The sequence below is a fragment of the Chelonia mydas genome, chromosome 6 (assembly GCF_015237465.2).
Source record: "Chelonia mydas isolate rCheMyd1 chromosome 6, rCheMyd1.pri.v2, whole genome shotgun sequence".
NCBI classification, from domain to species: Eukaryota; Metazoa; Chordata; order Testudines; family Cheloniidae; genus Chelonia; species Chelonia mydas.
The window spans coordinates 9,482,650-9,501,364 of NC_051246.2; the positions used below are offsets into that span (position 1 = coordinate 9,482,650).

At 45.6% G+C, this 18,715-nt stretch overlaps 1 protein-coding gene across 1 annotated transcript in view; it reads left to right on the plus strand.

The window, feature by feature from the left end:
- Window positions 1-883: 883 nt before the first annotated feature.
- Window positions 884-18,715, plus strand: part of LOC119566264 (maestro heat-like repeat-containing protein family member 1) — a 446,675-nt gene continuing 428,843 nt past the window's right edge. Inside the window, exon 1 of the mRNA XM_043548990.1 lies at window positions 884-1,432. The gene's annotated coding sequence lies outside the window, so the exon portion shown is untranslated. The remainder of the gene's footprint in view (window positions 1,433-18,715) is intronic.

Below are 18,715 nucleotides of genomic sequence, written 5' to 3' on the forward strand. Positions count from 1 at the left end.
GCTTATTAGGCTCAGAGACACTGCCAAACAATTGATTACAATGGATTATATGAATTTTCCATGGGCGAAGGGAAATGACGGGGTAGGTAGTCCCAAACCCCTGGATAGGTTTAGCAGCAAGACAAGATAAGCACAGTAGCCAATGGTCAAAAGGTTACATAATGTCTCCGCCCATGGATTCAGGTTAACACATGACACTTAATTAGTACACAGGTGTTTTCCATTAAACAATATATAAAGTGTGTTAGTATAAAATATATATATATATATATATATATATATATATATATATTGAATTCTGATTTGGGATCCATAGATAATGAAAAAAGAAAAGGAGGACTTGTGGCACCTTAGAGACTAACCAATTTAGTTGAGCATAAGCTTTCGTGAGCTACAGCTCACTTCATCGGATGCATACTGTGGAAAATACAGAAGATGTTTGTTTTTATACACACAAATCATGAAAAAATGGGTGTTTATCACTACAAAAGGTTTTCTCTCCCCCCACCCCACTCTCCTGCTGGTAATAGCTTAGGTAAAGTGATCACTCTCCTTACAATGTGTATGATAATCAAGGTGGGCCATTTCCAGCACAAATCCAGGTTTTCTCCCCCCATTTGTGCTGGAAATGGCCCACCTTGATTATCATACACATTGTATGTCAGGCAGCCCAGCCAACAAATGGTTCGTGATAGGTTTCAGCTCATTTCAGTGAGCACAATATTTTTACTCTTGTGAGCGAATCCAGGAGTATGTGGAAATCTCTGTTGAGCTCAGCTTCCCTTTTCCTGTAACTGCCCTTTCAACTCCCCCCTAGAAAGTTACTTTGAAAGGAAAAAAATGTTACATTTCTGAAATTCATGCACAGCCCCTTAAAGGGAACCTTGCATGAGCTGCTGTGACCTGAAATGGTCACAATTTAACTCATTCTGGTGAGTGGAGCACATCAATCTAGCTAGGAGAGAAAACAGCTGCAACTGGCCATTGTCTCTCTACAACTGTTTGACTTCCTGATTATATGTTACTGAAAGAATCAGTTCCCCAGACATTAAATGTAGTCTAGCTTTAGCGGCTTCAAATGTTGATTTCTTGATCCTTAGGGAAAAAATAATATATATATTTAATAGTGAATTATTGTTCCAGACCATGGGACTCGGTAACAGCGGCCACTGATGAAAAGGCCTTGGAGATGATATGCAAGGAACGAAATAACCTGGTCAAATTACTTCAAAACAATGCTGGTAAGGTGGCCAGTTGGTGATCACACAGCAGGACTACCATCGAATCAACAAAGGAAAGGATGCAGAGGACAAAAGAAGAATATTGTTGGATGTGATCCAGCGGAAGGGGGAAGTGACCTGTAAGCAATTTCTGGAGAGTTTACAAAGCCTGTTTCCTGATTTCCAACAGCACATACAATACTCAGGACAGGGTAAGTGGTGTCAGTGTGTCTGATTTTAAAAAATCATTTTTCCACACTAAGAGTGTAATTGCTGCAACACTGAACGGGGGGATTTGTTCCCAACTCGATTCCTACTTAGTAGATTCAAATGCTGCCTCCACCTCTTGGACATAAGGGTTTCCTGGAGAGGGGGGTGGTGCTCTTCCGCTATGGAAGGAGAATGGGGTGAGGATTCCAGGGCCTGCGCAGATGTATGCATCCCTAGTGCTGTATATAGAGTTCATCTGAGTAAGGGCCCCTGCCTGGCATTTTGCAGCAATATGTGGGATCCAGGGCAGGGTGACCGAGACATAACTATTTCCTAGAGCTTTTGCAGATAGACGGTTGTAGCGAGGGCTGGGTTGGGTATGGGCCTTGTAATATCTTTGGGAGTTTTATTGGTGGTTGAGTTTTGCTGGCGTCTGCGGAGGGAGATACCACTGATTGATTTTGTTTCATGAATTTAATGTTGAGTTTCCAATTGTCACATTTTTAACTTGACATAAATAAATCAGTACCTTCAGGCAGCTAATCCAAGGGGCTTATAGTGGCATGGTAGCTCCACTGTACTTAAGGTTGAAACTAGTTTACTGTTTAACAGCTGACATTTCTTACGTGCTCTATAATCCATGTGCGTACTTAGATTGCCTTGAAATTTGCTGTGTCTCATCAGGTCTTGCAGTAGGGTTAGTCCAAAATTAGGGTCTTTTCAACAATGGGATCCTGAGGCACAACCATCATATATCAGCATTTTCCCGTTCTTCTAATATGTTTTGGCACACACCTGGGGCTCTGTTGCAAGCCAAAGTGTCTGTCACCTGAGCTCACATGTGGATCAAGGTGATCTGCTGTGCCATTGCTCTGGAGCCACACCTGTAAACTGAGACTCTTGAGTACTTTCCGCAGAAGCTTTCTGAGAACATGTGTTGGGCTCATTAAGTTCTCTGCCTGCTTCACCTGGAAGCTCTGCTTTTGGATTTTTTGCCAGAAAACAAAGCTTCTGGTGTAAAAGCTGATCTTTCAAAGTGCTCTTAAATCCACAGGCACACTCTGATTGGCTTGAAGATTCTCATTTGTGCCAGGGACAGAGTTAGAGGTTCAAGAATGGGAGTATTTGGTGAAGGAGTTCCTCAGATACATGCACTTCAGTAAGAAGCTGATTTTAATATTTCCATTGCTCAGAAACGCATGTCTGAGATAGAGGTAATGGTGCAAATTTGCGGTTCTTAGAATAAAATCATCTGAGAATATAACTTGTCCAAGTATCACCTTTACCCGAGAGTATGTAACATCATCTCCCATTTCACCTGGCCAGCTCCCCCGCAGTTTACTGAGAACTATTCTTATTTGCGCTGTCTCTGCTTTTCATGGGTGTTCCATCTATATGCCTGTTGTGTGTGACCCTGGGTGTGAAGGCACCATCCTCCTCCTGAAGAAAAGCCAGGATGAAATCTGTCTGGGAAAACAGGAAAATCAGGACAGTCTCAAGGATCTTGTTTTCTTTTCATAGTCTTTTTATGTAAGGAGTACACCCAGGAATTCAGATGGCCCTGAGTCTTCAGAGATGGTGATTTCTCAAGGTTTTATAGCAGAGTGACAGCCCTGCTATAGTTAAGGTTAGGACAATGTTTCCATTGTAAGCTCACTTTTCTAAGTGCCCTAAAATTTACAGGGTTACTCAGATTGCCTTGCTTCATAGGGATGTGGGGTTCTGTTAGTAATCCAGATTTGGAGACATTTGACCAAGGGCTTCCTGAGGTATAGTCGCTCCTCCAAAAAGAATTTCTTAAACGTGAGAGCTTTTGGCAACCTTTTTGTGCTCACAGATAGAGCTCAAACCAGGGCTCAGATCGTTGCATCAAGAAATTCAACTCTCGACAGTTACCCCAAGAGAGGGGATGGCACCCGCCAGCCCTTGGGGGAAAATCAAATTTAAAAATTATTTGAAAAAGATTTTGCCACTCTAGCGTAGCTCGTCAGAAGCCTCTTGCGCTAAATGACAAGCTAGGTTAACTATCTAGAAAACTACCTCTGCCTTACAGCACCTCAGTACCTGTGAGGGAGTATCACAGTCATTAATTCTAAGCTTCAACCTGTCCCAGTCTCTGTGAGTTCAAATCCAACCCAATGAAGAAATCTGAAATAAAAGGGGATTTTTACTGTAGGGAAATGTAATCCGAGTACAGCAGAATCAACAAAACAAGCTGAAACTATTTTTGAACAGAAAATAAACTACACAAACTAATGCTCCCAGGGAGGTGAGGGGTGATTAGGGGTGCAAGAGTAGGTGGGAATAGGGGGACAGGGTTTGGGCCTGCAGTGAGGGATGGGGGTATGGTTAGGAGGGGGATACATGGAAATGGAAGAGAAGGAAGATGGGTCAGGGGTTAGGTATGGGGGAATGGGATAAGGATTGGGGGAAAGGGAGGTGAGAAGGGGGGGTCAGAGAATGTGAGAGGTATCAGAGGAAGTTGGGGATTTAAGGTGGGAGGGGCCTGTTAGCCCTGACTTGTCCCCTTCCACACGTGTTCTTGGATCCAGGGGCGCCCTACCCCTCTGCAGGGATCTGAGCCCTTCTTCCTGCCTGCTATGTGTTCTGGAATCTGGGGCATCCTGCTCCTCTTGCTGTGTCTGAGCCCCTCTCCCTGGCCATCCATGTGATCTGGGATCTGGTTGAATGAATATAACACAAATTTAAACATCTGAAATCCAGAAACTGAATAAAGATACACTTCATCCCTGTGCTGGAGGAAGCGTGGTTGGGGTGGGCTGGCCAGAGTGTTTGGAGGAGGATCCTCATTTGGAGGGGACACAGACTGGTTGGACCTGGAGCATGGCTGGGGAAGCCTGGATGAAGCAGGGGCAGGAATCCCAGCTGAGGGTGGGACTCAGCTACCGAACGAATCCTAAAGTATAACTACATTGGTTGTAATAAGTAAGAGCTAAACCAACTGACCAACAGTTAAAGATCTAGCTGGTGAAAGGGAGGCAACAAAGTAGGCACTCGGGGAACTAGTTGTTCCAAGACTTGCTACCTGGCAATCATGAAAGAAGTGAGCTGGGGTTGGAGCTGCTGCTCCTTATCGATCCTCAGGACCAAATGTTTGGTTCCATGAGGGAGAATGTGGACACTGGTGTGCTAGAGGGCACCAAAGATGCATGAATATCCCAGAAATGGGAAACCATCTGGGCTGTTCACAGAGGAGCATGGATAGATCAGATATTGCTGGCTGCCTGATACAACCTCAGGCCACATAGTGAGCCCACAGGGGCAGCCAGGAACCCACTGAACTGCAGTAGAGATCTACTCCTGCTGTGTGACTGGAATCTGCTTCAGCAGCCGTCACTCCAAAGCATGAAGGCGCTACAGCTTCTCAATGGGCTAAATGAAAATGGATAGCTTGTCTCCTGGGAGGAGGTAATAGGCCAATCTCCCAGTTCTGGCTGTGGTAGAAGGAGGTCTTAGGGGTGAGAAAGGAAGGAGAATCAGTCCTATGGACACATGTACACACTGATGACACATGCGCACACATACATCTTTTCGAGTAAAGAGAAGGGGAGGGTAATGCAATGAGAAAATGGTCCTTCCTCATGATTACTTGGGGGTGTTAGAGGAGGCAGAACAGGAGATCTGAGCACGTTATCCAGCACCTGAGGGGATGACACAGAGCATCCCAACTCTGAATAAGAAGGGAGCATTTATCAAAAAGAGCCAGATACTCCATTTCCCAGAAATGGCCAGAAAACAAAGGAACTGAAAGTGAAAGGCCGGTAAGAGTGCAGTGCGGGGAGGCAGAGTGAAAGGTGGGGATCTGGGTGAGCCTGATAATTGCTAGGATCTGAGATTGCTTCATTGTTTATCTGCGTATAGTAACTTGCGTGTAGAGTGCAGCTCTCATCTGATAATGATGGAGTCTGTCCAGAAATCCAGCAACTCTGTAACTGTAAAGACAACACAGTCCCCTCGGGCAAAGAGAGCAGGGCTAGTTGGAATGTAAGTGACTGAGTGTCCTGCCAGCCACCTCAGAGGACCTGGTCTCAATGTGTGCAGAGAAAGGTGGGGTCTGTGTTTATGCCATTCTCCTCTACACCATTAATGCAAGTATTAAATAAGATTGAATGAGACATCAATCCCTGTGGGACTCATTAGCCCCCTTCCTACCTGCTGATCTCATGCCCCCTCACAGACAGAAACCTATGTGGGGCTGTGTACGTCATGGTTGCATTGTGACCACTGTCCACTTGCTCTGCCGGCACAATGTGGCTGCACTGCACACATAAGAAGGCATTGCTGGCAAGCGCGGCCCCACTGAAACTAGGTCCACGTTCTATTTCTGTTCAGTGCCCTGAGCAGGAGGGTGATGGAAAGGAAGTGAGCTTGGTCAGGGAGTTCCTCATGTTGGCTGTTCCTGACAGCTGGAGTGGTCATAGTAGCTTGTGTGCAGCCCTCAGACCTCCGCTTTGACCAGCATTGGAGACTGAACTGATCCCCAGCAGCCCAAGAACAGGGTGCCAGCCCTGGGCACAGCACCGTTAAATTCCACCGATACGCACACCAGTTACAGCAGACGGTGCACCACAAAGACTTTCCCCTACTTTGAGGGCAACCACCATATTGAGACGAACAGTCCCCCACTCCTTGTCTTCAAACTTCTAAAATCTCCTCCCTGAGGAAGTGGCCTGAAGTGCTAATCTCTGGGAGGAGCTGTCATTGAAAGGGAAAATAACCCTTCCCAGGAGCAGCTCCCTTCACTCCTTCTCCTCTGGGCCTCTGGATTCCCCCTCCCTCTGCCCCCAACATTCACCTAGATCCCCACAGTTTGCCATCTTCTCCACTGAGTTGTGGGATTGATTTAGAGCAGGACTCCTTGGAACAGGGACCTCTGCTTCTCTCTCCCTGTGTTACTATACTGCTCTCATTACCATGGTATCCGAGTGTTGACACATATCTGTAAAGCAGCCTCCACACCCACTGCTCTCAGTAAATACCAATGAGAGAGAATGAAGTAGTCAGGACAGGGACAGGCCCTTTCCTCGTTTATAACAGTTATAACAGCTTCTCTTCAAGCCTGTCTACACTAGGAAATTTGCACTAGCATAGCTACGCCAATGTAACTAGATAATTTGAAGTAGTGGAGTTTATGCTGATGTGGCTAGGTAATTTATCAAAGTAAATTGCACCAGTTCAGAATATTTATATTGTGGAGGGGAAGGGGAATTTCCAGTAGTGTAGCAAAACCTTTGCAAATTTCCTTAATGTAAACAGTCCCGTGATTTTAATGTATTTCTTAAAGCCCCAACTGCTGGAATCATGTTATTGCATGACAATCTCCCAAAAGGCTTCACACTTAATGGGTGCCAGGATCTTTCACTGATCTCAGCCAGCAACTCTGATTCCCAGAAATAGTCTTGGGGAGAATGAAATAAAAGTGAGATAATAGTTCAGGTGGTGCCCACAGTCAAACAAGTCAGTGGCAGAGCCAGGAATAGGACCCACGAATCTGGATTCCTAGTTACCCATTTGCTAACCATTAGACCCCAGTCCCCTCCCAGAGTCAGAAATAGAACCCAGGAGTCCCGACTCCCATTCTCCACCACTGTTCTAAATCCCTAGGTTCCACTTCCCTTTCAAAGCTTGGAGTAGGACCCAGCAGGCCTAACTCCCAGCCATGGTGTTTTAACCACTAGACTTACTCCTTTCCCAGTCAGGGACAGAACCAGGAGCCTTGACTCCTAGTCCTGCTCTAATTACTAGGTTTTCCCTCCCAGAGCTAAAAATAGAACCCAGGACTGCTCTAACCACTAGACTCTATTCCTTAAGAGTCCTATCTGCTGCCCCTGCTCTACTCCATTAGACAAAGTTAGGAGTGAAAGCAAGCTGACTAGAGGAAGGCTGTGTGCATTCTGTGCAGTACAGCATAACCTTCATATCACTAAAAGTTTGCAGAAGAAAAGCCATCACGTCCCCTAATGAGAATCATCACTATTTGAATATTGAGTGAGCAATGTAAGGCACATTTAAAAGTGAATCTCTGAGCAAGCTGGGACTTTAAATAGCATAAGTGACCTGGGGATGGGCTGTGTGGAATGGGAGTGACCTGACTGGATCGAGGTCTGGGTGAATACATATGAAACAGACTGTTGTGTTCCAGGTCAACACAGTAAAAACAAAAATCATGATTATCCAGGTAAAGCCTGAAAACAAACAAAACAGAGAGGTGGGTGAGGTTCTGTGCCTTGCAAAGTGCTGGAGGTCAGACTAGATGATCATGATGGTCCCTTCTGGCCTTCAAGTCTATTAGTCTAGAAATCGTATTAGAGAGACATGGAGATTGAACATACCCTGTATTATATGTACAGGGCCTGATAATAGACACATCAGGAAGTTTCAGGTCATCTATCAAAACACTGCAAGGAAGAGTGCTGCAGGGTATCTACGCCATAAATAAATAATTAAATAGATACCGCTCCCCAATGAAACTGTTGCTAAAACTATCTGAGAGCAACATCCAACCCATTCTGCTACATGGGAGTGAAATCTGGGCCTCAAATCTAAGAACGGATTATATTGACTACTATAAAACCCTAATAGAAACCCTCCGCCTGCAGTTCAGTGCATGGGGACTTCAGCACCACCAGCTACGGAGCAGAACTGAGCCTATTCTATTAAATCCACAACCAGAAAAGAATGATCAAAACCAAGATGTGCTCAGAATACTAGACCAGCAACTAAAACTCCAACACATCAGTCACTGGAAAAACAAATCAAAAATAGCAACGAGCTGGACTGCTACAGAACCCTGCAGAGATTGGTCACCCTAGCAGCTTCACTACAGTGACATGGGCAGAACTAAGGCAGATTGTCTCCAATTACAGAATCAGTGACCACAAACTAGAGGTGAGAATTAGGAGGCATAAAGCAATCCAGGTCCAGAGAGGAATGAGTGTGCTTCCAACATGACAGAGGAGAGAGACTGAGACAGGAGACTTTCTACTCCAGTGTCCTAAATATGAGGGAGTGCAAGAAAATATTCCCTCAAATGATCAGAAATCCTAAAAGACATCTGATCAGAAATGCAACAGAGAAAAAACTGTGACTGGCCTTGTGGGACAGAAGGCAAAACGCTCTGTTATATGAGACCTTTATATGAGACCTTTTCCTCCCTGAAAGGGAGGGAGGCTGTCCCCCGATAGCAGCCCTGTCCCCATACATAAGCACGCTGTGCCCCTGATTTTGGACTCATCCACCTGAATTTGGGCCCTATCACGTGAGTGGGGGCCCTCCCCCACCCGTGAATGAGGCTGACAGCAGGAGGACAGTCACAGGGGAAGCAGCTGGGTAAGGATTGCCTGGCTGTCTGGTAGGACAGGCTCTGAATGGTGGGAAAGCAGGAAGTGACTGCACCCTTCTCCTGCCTGCACCACTCTACGATGAAGGGCAGCCTGACACTGCACTGGACTTGGGAGCTGGGCTGTGCCATGAGACTGAGCTCAGATACTTGGTTTGCACCCTATGCTGGGCACACCCATGGCGCCAGGTATCAGGCCAAGTGCCAGTTAGGAGGGGAAGGATGTGAACTTTTCTGGGCTTTCTTTGCTGACACTCCACAGCTGTGTGGTTTCTGGTCATTGCAAAGGAAAGGCTGTGACCCAGCCTCCCTGAAAGAGTTTTACTTTTAAATTCCTATTGATTTCTATTTGTATGGCATAAGGCAAACCCAGCCGAGCAGAGACCTCTTTAGGAGCTGGGATCACTTTAGCTTCTGACACAGAAAAGTTAAGTGCCATTAGTTATTACGAAAAAAACCCCTGGAAACGCAGAATACAAATCCTTGGGCTAAATCCTGAGTTCTTGGGGAGGTGGGGATTGCAGAAGGGGACTCTACACACATGAATTTCCCTTTCCTTTGGGCGTGGAGTGAGCTACCTGTGCAATATACTTCGGGTGACCATCCCTTTCCTGTCTCAGGCATTCTAACTTTTTGGCAAAAATGGAGTACGCACCCCTAGTGGGGTGCAGAGGAACGTTGGGGGGGAGTGGAGATGCCAGCCCTGGGTAGGAGGGGAGAACAGGGCTCCAGGGCGGGAAGGCAAGGTTTGGGCGAGCCGCAATATCTGCACGGAGGGGGCGGGGGCAGGGAGAGTATGGGCAATGCCAGCCCCAGGCGGGAGGGCCAGCAGAGCTTGGGTGAAGAGTGACACCGGCCACATATGGGAGCAAGCTGAGCTCAGGTTCAAGCCCTGGACGTAGTGGAGGCAGGTCTTGGCTCAGTGACTCGGGTCAGCCCTGAGTGCAGGGGAATAAAAGGGGGTGCAGGGAATGGGTAAGCCCCACTTGGGGACGGGGGGCAGGGCTTGGGAGGTGTCCTATTTTCCCTTTGGGAAATATTGTCACCCTAAATATAACCTCTGAACCCCAAGGAGGTGGGGTTGGGAATGGCACCTCCCCCACCTTGAATCGAGCAGTAAGTCCACCCACAAAATCAATACAGCCTGAGGCAGCATTAACTTCCACACGAAGCCATCTCACATCCCCTTTGATTTTAATAATACAATGTCAGCAATCCTAAAAAATAAGGGACAGGCATCAAGGAGAGGAAATCTATCCCCTGGGATAGTGTTTGGGGTGTGCTATAGACCACCGGGATCTAATTTGGATATGGATAGAGCCCTTTTTAATGTTTTTAATAAAGTAAATACTAATGGAAACTGTGTGATCTAAATCGGGGGGCCCAGACAATCTTCATCCAAGAATATTAAAGGAATTGGCACCCAAAATTGCAAGCCCATTAGCAAGAATTTTTAATGAATCTGTAAACTCAGGAGTTGTACCATATGATTGGAGAATTGCTAACATAGTTCCTATTTTTAAGAAAGGGAAAAAAAGTGATCCGGGTAATTATAGGCCTGTTAGTTTGACATCTGTAGTATGCAAGGTCTTGGAAAAAATTTTGAAGGAGGAAGTAGTTAAGGACATTGAAGTCAATGGTAAATGGGACAAAATACAACATGGTTTTACAAAAGGTAGATCATGCCAAACCAACCTGATCTCCTTCTTTGAGAAAGTAACAGATTTTTTAGACAAAGGAAACGCAATGGATCTAATTTACCTAGATTTCAGTAAGGCGTTTGATACCATGCCACATGGGGAATTATTAGTTAAATTGGATAAGATGGGGATCAATAGGAAAATTGAAAGGTGGATAAGGAATTGGTTAAAGGGGAGACTACAACGGGTCCTACTGAAAGGTGAACTGTCAGGCTGGGGGGAGGTTACCAGTGGAGTTCCTCAAGGATCGGTTTGGTGACCAATCTTATTTAATCTTTATTTTACTGACCTCGGCACAAAAAGTGGGAGTGTGCTAATAAAGTCTGCGGATGATTCAAAGCTGGGAGGTATTGCCAATTTAGAGAAGGATAGGGATACCCTACAGGAGGATCTGGATGACCTTGTAAACTGGAGTAATAGTAATAGGATGAAATTTAATAGTGAGAAGTGTAAGGTCATGCATTTAGGGATTAATAACAAGAATTTTAGTTATAAGCTGGGGACCCATCAATTAGAAGTAACGGAGGAGGAAAAGGACCTTGGAGTATTGGTTGATCATAGGATGACTATGAGCTGCCAATGTGATATGGCTGTGAAAAAAGCTAATGCGGTCTTGGGATGCATCAGGAGAGGTATTTCCAGTAGGGATAAGGAGGTTTTAGTACCGTTATACAAGGCACTGGTGAGACTTCACCTGGAATACTGTGTGCAGTTCTGGTCTCCCATGTTTAAGAAGGATGAATTCAAACTGGAACAGGTACAGAGAAGGGCTACTAGGATGATCCGAGGAATGGAAAACTTGTCTTATGAAAGGAGACTCAAGGAGCTTGGCTTGTTTAGCCTAAGTAAAAGAAGGTTGAGGGGAGATATGATTGCGCTCTATAAATATATCAGAGGGATAAATACCAGAGAGGGAGAGGAATTATTTAAGCTCAGTACCAATGTGGACACAAGAACAAATGGATATAAACTGGCCACCAGGAAGTTTAGACTTGAAATTAGACAAAGGTTTCTAACCATCAGAGGAGTGAAGTTTTGGAATAGCCTTCCAAGGGAAGCAGTGGGGGCAAAAGATCTATCTGGCTTTAAGATTAAACTTGATAAGTTTATGGAGGAGATGGTATGATGGAATAACATGGTTTTGGTAATTAAATATTCATGGTAAATAGGCCCAATGGCCTGTGATGGCATGTTACATGGGGTGGGATCTGAGTTATCCAGGAAAGAATTTTTTGTAGTATCTGGCTGGTGAATCTTGCCCATATGCTCAGGGTTTAGCTGATCGCCATATTTGGGGTCGGGAAGGAATTTTCCTCCAGGGCAGATTGGAAGAGGCCCTGGAGGTTTTTGCCTTCCTCTGTAGCATGGGGCACGGGTCACTTGCTGGAGGATTCTCTGTTCCTTGAAGTCTTTAAACCACGATTTGAGGACTTCAATAGCTCAGACATAGATGAGAGGTTTTTTGCAGGAGTGGGTGGGTGAGATTCTGTGGCCTGCGTTGTGCAGGAGGTCAGACTAGATGATCATAATGGTCCCTTCTGACCTTAGTATCTATGAATCTATGAAATTACGTCACTGATAGCCGAAATTTGCACAGAGACAGCAAAGCGGTGGATTGCTCATGGAAGGGACCCTCTGCATTCAACCCCATTCCCGTGTAGAAAAGGTACAGGTGCCAAAGCAGCCTTGCCCCTGCTCCCATCCAGGGCCCTACAGAGGATCCACACAGGAGATGGAGTTGGGAAGCCCAGGGGCAAGGCTGCAGAATGCTTATTTTCCCCCCACCAGTCCCCTATGTAAATCTGAGGAAACAGCCTCAGGCTTTACCCCTCACAGCAGGGACTTCCCTTGAAAGTGAGATTCCAGGGGCAGTTGTCTTTGTGAGATTGTCTGACAGCACTGCTCCACTGTTTCATATTGTCTGGGACCTGTAAGGGCAGGAGATCCTGTACCCAGTGTACAGGCACAAAGACTATATGCAGATATCTCTGGGTCTCTGTTGGATCCCCCAGGATATCCATAAATCTCAGGTGGTCAATGCTGTTTAGGAGACAGACTCTCTGCTTTGTCCAGGATGGAGCAAACCTCATCTTCTGGTGAAAGAATTCAGAGTAAATTCTGTGAAGGGTCCTCATGGAGTTTTTATCTCTCCAGGAGTACCACCCATAGATTTTTCCCTTGGGAAAGTGCAAGATTTTCCCTTGGCTAAGGACCCATAGCGCCTTTTTTGCACTGTCTCTCTGGCAGTCAATATGCAATGTTGTAATTATTTTATTTCTGAATCTGACATCTTACTTTCCCACTCATTCCATTTTGAAGAAACAATACATGTCTGAATTCTTAGTAACAGAATACATAATGTTTGGAACATTGATTTAAATAGGAACAATGAGTCACCCACAGGAGTCAGGTGAAGAACTCTACTCTAAGGAGCCCTCTGGGATACCTGGAACCCAAACACACTGAATTGCTACCGGATTTCTCTCAGATTTCAATCCCCCAGTCAGTGCAAACTCTGGTTCAAATCAAGTTCTTATTGTTCATCTGCGTAGCTGTGGCTGCCAAGTTGTGTGCAGCTTTACGTGTGACATTTTAGATAGCTAAGAGAACCATTGGCTTCCTGAGTGGTAGCAGAGGTTGGAGAGGGAGGCACCAATTCATCCAAAGCACTGGAAGCAAGTGTAAGTGGGAAGGCCCTATCCCGTCATATTTCTAGAAGAAGGTAGCAAGAAGGCCCCAGGACCCCATGACACACGCCCAAGGATTCTTCTCCAAGGTGGGTGGCAAAAACAACTTCAGGGAAAGGTCCCTGGGGCAGCTGGAAATGTTATTGTTGGTTGCCTTGGGCAGCTAGGTGGATGGCAGGCTTGGGGTGGTGCTGTATTCACAAGTGGCTGGGGTGCATGGAGAGGGTCCTGGAACAACAATGTGAGTGGGGACCTGGATTTGGGTGCGATGGGGTGGATGTTGAGACAACAAGGTGGATGCATGGTGGGAGTGTCGGAGGGTGGCTACTAAGGCAGCTGGGGTGCGTACTTGGTTGTTGGGTGCTGGGTGTGGCTGAGAGAGCTGAGGGACAGCTGCCCATCCCTGGTTACTAGGAGCCAGAAGGGAGCAGGGAGGCTGCAAGCGGATGGAGCTGTAGGGGAATCCTTGAAACCTGCCTACAGCCCAGCTGGGTGTGTGTCAATTCAGCAGAGCTGTGGGTACATATGAGGGGACAGGGCTAAAACCAGGAGGGTCGGATGAGATGTGGCCACACGGCTGCAATTTAATATACTCTTTGTCCAGCGATAAGTTCCCAGTCCCCCTGGTGTTGCATTAGACACCCTCCATTTCCTATGCTATAACCCAGTTATTTTTTTGTCTATTCCACTATCTGGCTCCCTCCTAAACTCCTGTGAAGCATGAAAAGTGTGTTCTTAGTTATACTGATCTGCATCTGTTAATTTTAAAAGGCAGCCTTTAATTCTACTCTATTCAAGCTTGTATACCACCTTCACCGTGATGATATTTGAGTGTCTTCCAGGAGAGCATTCATCCATATGACTAGAAAGTGTCATGTGTTTCTTTTTCTCTTCCTCTCCCTAAGGAGAAATTGGTGGGGTTTTATTTTTATTTCTCCTTTTTTTCTTTTTTGTTAAAATATATAATCCTGTATCCTGAGATCTGTGTTTATATTAGCAAAAGCAAGGTAGAAGAAGTACACCTTTTACTTTGAGTAGAAGGTGTTGAGGGTTTTGTTGGTTCTTAATTCCTGTGGGAATTTGTTCCACAATCTGGGACAGGCCTCTGAGAAAGCTCCATTTCCTGCACAGATTCATAGAGTTTAAGACCAGAAGGGCCCATCTGATCATCTAGTCTGACCTCCGGTGTAACGCAGGCCAGAGAATCTCATTCAGTTAACCCTGTACTGAGCCCAATCATTTGTGTGTGGCTAAAGGGTCTTTCAGAAAGGCATCCAGTCTAAATGTGAAGACATAAAGAGATGGAGAATCTATGACTTCCCTTAATATTTTTTTCCAATGGTTTATCACTCTCACTGCTAAAAAATCGTGCCTTGTTTCTAACTTGACTTTGTCTGCATTGAACTTCCAGCCATTGGTTCCTGTTATGCCTTTTCCTGCTAGGTTAAAGTGCATTCTAGGCCTTGGTATTTCCTCCTCATTAAGATATGCATACACTGTAATCAAGTCACATCTCAGTCTTCTTTTTGATAAAATAAACAGATTGAGCTCTTTAATTCTCTCATTGTAAGACATTTTCTCCAGCTGTGACTCTTTTCTGCACTTTCTCCCATTATTAAAAATGTGAATACCAGAACTCGACACGACTATTCCAGTACTGGTCTCACCAATGCCATCTACAGACATAAAAGGGCCTCCTTGCTCCTACTCACCAGTCACTTGTTTATACTTCCAAAGATTTCAGCAGTGCTTTCTGCCACATCATTGCATTGGGAGCTCAGGGCCTCTTCTTCTGCCCCTCCAGCCCCACGAACATGATACAGTTCTGTGGTGACCTAGAATCCTATTTTCGATGTCTCCGACTCAAGGAATATTTCCAACACACCTCTGAACAACATACTAATCCACAGAGACCTCCCTACCAACACTACAAAAAGAAGGATTCTAGGTGGACTCCTCCTGAAGGTCGAGACAGCAGACTGGACTTCTACATAGAGTGCTTCCGCCGATGTGCACGGGCTGAAATTGTGGAAAAGCAGCATCACTTGCCCCACAACCTCAGCCGTGCAGAACACAATGCCATCCACAGCCTCAGAAACAACTCTGACATCATAATCAAAAAGGCTGACAAAGGAGGTGCTGTTGTCATCATGAATAGGTCAGAATATGAACAAGAGGCTGCTCGGCAGCTCTCCAACACCACTTTCTACAAGTCATTACTCTCTGATCCCACTGAGAGTTACCAACAGAAACTACAGCATTTGCTCAAGAAACTCCCTGAAAAAGCACAAGATCAAATCCGCACAGACACACCCCTGGAACCCCGACCTGGGATATTCTATCTACTACCCAAGATCCACAAACCTGGAAATCCTGGACGCCCCATCATCTCAGGCATTGGCACCCTGACAGCAGGATTGTCTGGCTATGTAGACTCCCTCCTCAGGCCCTACGCTACCAGCACTCCCAGCTACCTTCGAGACACCACTGACTTCCTGAGGAAACTACAATCCATCGGTGATCTTCCTGAAAACACCTTCCTGGCCGCTATGGATGTAGAAGCCCTCTACACCAACATTCCACACAAAGATGGAGTACAAGCCGTCACGAACACTATCCCCGATAATGTCACGGCTAACCTGGTGGCTGAACTTTGTGACTTTGTCCTTACCCATAACTATTTTACATTTGGGGACAATGTATACCTTCAAATCAGCGGCACTGCTATGGGTACCCGCATGGCCCCACAGTATGCCAACATTTTTATGGCTGACTTAGAACAACGCTTCCTCAGCTCTCGTCCCCTAACGCCCCTACTCTACTTGCGCTATATTGATGACATCTTCATCATCCGGCCCCATGGAAAAGAAGCCCTTGAGGAATTCCACCATGATTTCAACAATTTCCATCCCACCATCAACCTCAGCCTGGACCAGTCCACACAAGAGATCCACTTCCTGGACACTACAGTGCTAATAAACAATGGTCACATAAACACCACCCTATACTGGAAACCTACTGACTGCTATTCCTACCTACATGCCTCCAGCTTTCACCCTGACCACACCACACGATCCATTGTCTACAGTCAAGCTCTGCGATACAACCATATTTGCTCCAACTCCTCAGACAGAAACAAACACCTACAAGATCTCTATCAACCATTCTTACAACTACAATACCCACCTGCGGAAGTGAAGAAACAGATTGATAGAGCCAGAAGAGTTCCCAGAAGTCACGTACTACAGGACAGGCCTAACAAAGAAAATAACAGAACGCCACTAGCCATCACCTTCAGCCCCCAACTAAAACCCCTCCAACGCATTATCAAGGATCTACAACCTGTCCTGAAGGATGACCCAACACTCTCACAAATCTTGGGAGACAGGCCAGTCCTAGCCTACAGACAGCCCCCCCAACCTGAACCGAATACTCAGCAGCAACCACATAGCACACAACAGAACCACTAACCCAGGAACCTATCCTTGCAAGAAAGCCCATTGCCAACTGTGCCCACATATCTATTCAGGGGACACCATCACAGGGCCTAATAACATCAGCCACACTATCAGAGGCTCGTTCACCTGCACATCTACCAATGTGATATATGCCATCATGTGCCAGCAATGCCCCTCTGCCATGTACATTGGTCAAACTGGACAGTCTCTACGTAAAAGAATAAATGGACACAAATCAGATGTCAAGAATTATAACATTCATAAACCAGTCGGAGAACCCTTCAATCTCTCTGGTCACTCGATTTCTGATCTCAAAGTGACTATCCTTCAACAAAAAAACTTCGAAAACAGACTCCAAGGAGAGACTGCTGAATTGGAATTAATTTGCAAATTGGATACAATTAACTTAGGCTTGAATAGAGACTGGGAATGGTTGATTCATTATAAAAAGTAACCTATTTCCCCTTGTTTATTCCTTCCCCCCCCCCCCCACTGTTCTTCAGACGTTCTTGTTAAACCCTGGATTTGTGCTGGAAATGACCCACCTTGATTATCATACACATTGTAAGGAGAGTGATCACTTTACATAAGCTATTACCAGCAGGAGAGTGGGGTGGGGGGAGAGAAAACCTTTTGTTGTGATAAACACCCATTTTTTCATGGTCTGTGTGTATAAAAACATCTTCTGTATTTTCCACAGTATTCATCCGATGAAGTGTGCTGTAGCTCACCACAGCTTATGCTCAAATAAATTGGTTAGTCTCTAAGGTGCCACAAGTACTCCTTTTCTTTTTACCTTTCCCTGAACATCCCTTTGTTCTTATGTTAGGAGGCAAGGAGAACAGAAGCTCTTGGTTTCCTTTTCAATTCCATTCATTATTTTATACTCTATACTTTTATCATGTCCCCTCTTACTCATATCCTTTCTAAATTAAAAAAAAATCCCAATCTTTTTGGTCTCTCTTTTCCAAGACTTTAATCATTTTCATTGCCCTTCTCTGAAGAAACCCTTCTTGTTACTCTTAACATCTCTTGCTAGCTGCAACTCCAGGTGTGATTTGGCCTTCCTGATTTCACTCCTGCATCCCCGAGCAATATTTTTATACTCTTCCCTGGTCATTTGTCCAATCTTCCACTTCTTGTAAGCTTCTTTTTTGTGTTCAAGATCTGCAAGGATTTCACTGTTAAGCCAAGCTGGTCACCTGCCATATTTACTATTCTTTCTACACGTCGGGATGGTTTGTCCCTGTAACCTCAATAAAGATTCTTTAAAATACAGCCAGCTCTCCTGGACTCCTTTCCCCCTCATGTTATTCTCCCAGGGGATCCTGCCCATCAGTTCCCTGAGGTTGTCAAAGTCTGCTTTTCTGAAGTCCAGGGTCTGTATTCTGCTGCTCTCCTTTCTTCCCTGTGTCAGGATCCTGAACTCAACCATCTCATGGTCACTGCCTCCCAGGTTCCCATCCACTTTTGCTTCCCCTACTAATTCTTCCCGGTTTGTGAGCAGCAGGTCAAGAAGAGCTCTGCCCCTAGTTGGTTCCTCCAGCACTTGCACCAGGAAACTGTCCCCTACCCTTTCCAAAAACTTCTTGGATTGTCTGTGCACCGCTGTATTGCTCTCCCAGCAGATATCGGGGTGATTGAAGTCTCCCATGAGAACCAGGGCCTGCGATCTAGTAACTTCCATGAGTTGCCAGAAGAAAGCCTCGTCCACTTCATCCCCCTGGTCCGGTGGTCTACAGCAGACTCCCACCACGACATCACCCTTGTTGCTCACGCTTCTAAACTTAATCCAGAGACACTCAGGTTTTTCTGCAGTTTCATACTTGAGCTCTGAGCAGTCATGCTGCTCCCTTACATACAGTGCAACTCCCCCACCTCTTCTGCCCTGCCTGTCCTTCCTGAACAGTTTATATCCATCCATGACAGTACTCCAGTCATGTGAGTTATTCCACCAAGTCTCTGTTATTCCAATCACATCATAATTCCTTGACTGTGCCAGGACTTCCAGTTCTCCCTGCTTGTTTCCCAGGCTTCTTGCATTTGTGTATAGGCACTTGAGATAACTCGCTGATAGTCC